The following is a 1,036-nucleotide window of genomic DNA, read 5'->3' as shown; positions in this document are numbered from 1 at the left end:
TGCCGAGGCATATGGAATCCTACTCATCCTGCTTCGCTCATCAGATGTCGAAGGACTCCGAGTCTCGCTTAGCCTTATACCATGTGAGAGTGGCAAGAACCCTTTCTTTTCCTCACTCATGTTGAACCGCTTCAACACTTTATCTATGTACGTGCTCTGGCTTAAGCCGAGCAGCCTCCTTGATCTATCTCTATAGATCTTAATGCCTAAAATGTACATTGCCTCACCAAGGTCCTTCATCGAAAACTTGCCATTCAATGACTCCTTAACCGAGTTCAGCATTGAAATATCATTTCCGATCAGTAGTATGTCATCCACATACAAGACAAAAACACTATCGAGCTCCCACTTAACTTCTTGTATAAACAAGAGTCCTCTTCGCTTTTGATGAAGCCGAAACCAGTGACGACCTCATCAAAACGAATGTTCCAGCTCCGAGATGCTTGCCTCAACCCATAAATGGGTCTCTTGAGCTTGCATACCTTACTAGTGCTAGTCGGATCGACAAAACCCTTGGGATGTATCATATACACGTCCTCGGTTAAATTTCCATGAAGGAAGGCTGTCTTGACATCCATCTGCCATATCTCATAATCGAAATATGTAGCTATAGCTAGTACGATCCTCACCGACTTCAGCATCGCTACCGGCGAGTAAGTCTCATCGTAGTCAATTCCTTGAACTTATCCATAACCCTTAGCGACAAGCCGAGCTTTGTGGATCTGAACATTTCCATCCACATCGGTTTTTTCTTAAAGACCCATTTGCAACCAATGGCCGTTACGCCAGGCGGCGGATCAACCAAGTCCCAAACTTGATTCTCATCCATGGACTTTAACTCGGATCTCATGGCCTCCAGCCATGCCTCGGAATCTGGGCTCACCATCGCTTCCGCATATGTGGCCGGCTCGTCGCTTTCTAGCAACAATACATCGCGCACTCTGCGCAATCTTTCCGACCTCCGTGGTTCCGGTGCCGCTTCCACTACGGGTTCCCTGACTGACTCCGGTATGATCTCATCACCAGCCGAGCCGTC

Source organism: Triticum urartu, chromosome 4 (genome assembly GCF_003073215.2).
Source record: "Triticum urartu cultivar G1812 chromosome 4, Tu2.1, whole genome shotgun sequence".
Lineage (NCBI taxonomy): Eukaryota > Viridiplantae > Streptophyta > Magnoliopsida > Poales > Poaceae > Triticum > Triticum urartu.
This window is presented reverse-complemented; position numbering follows the sequence as displayed.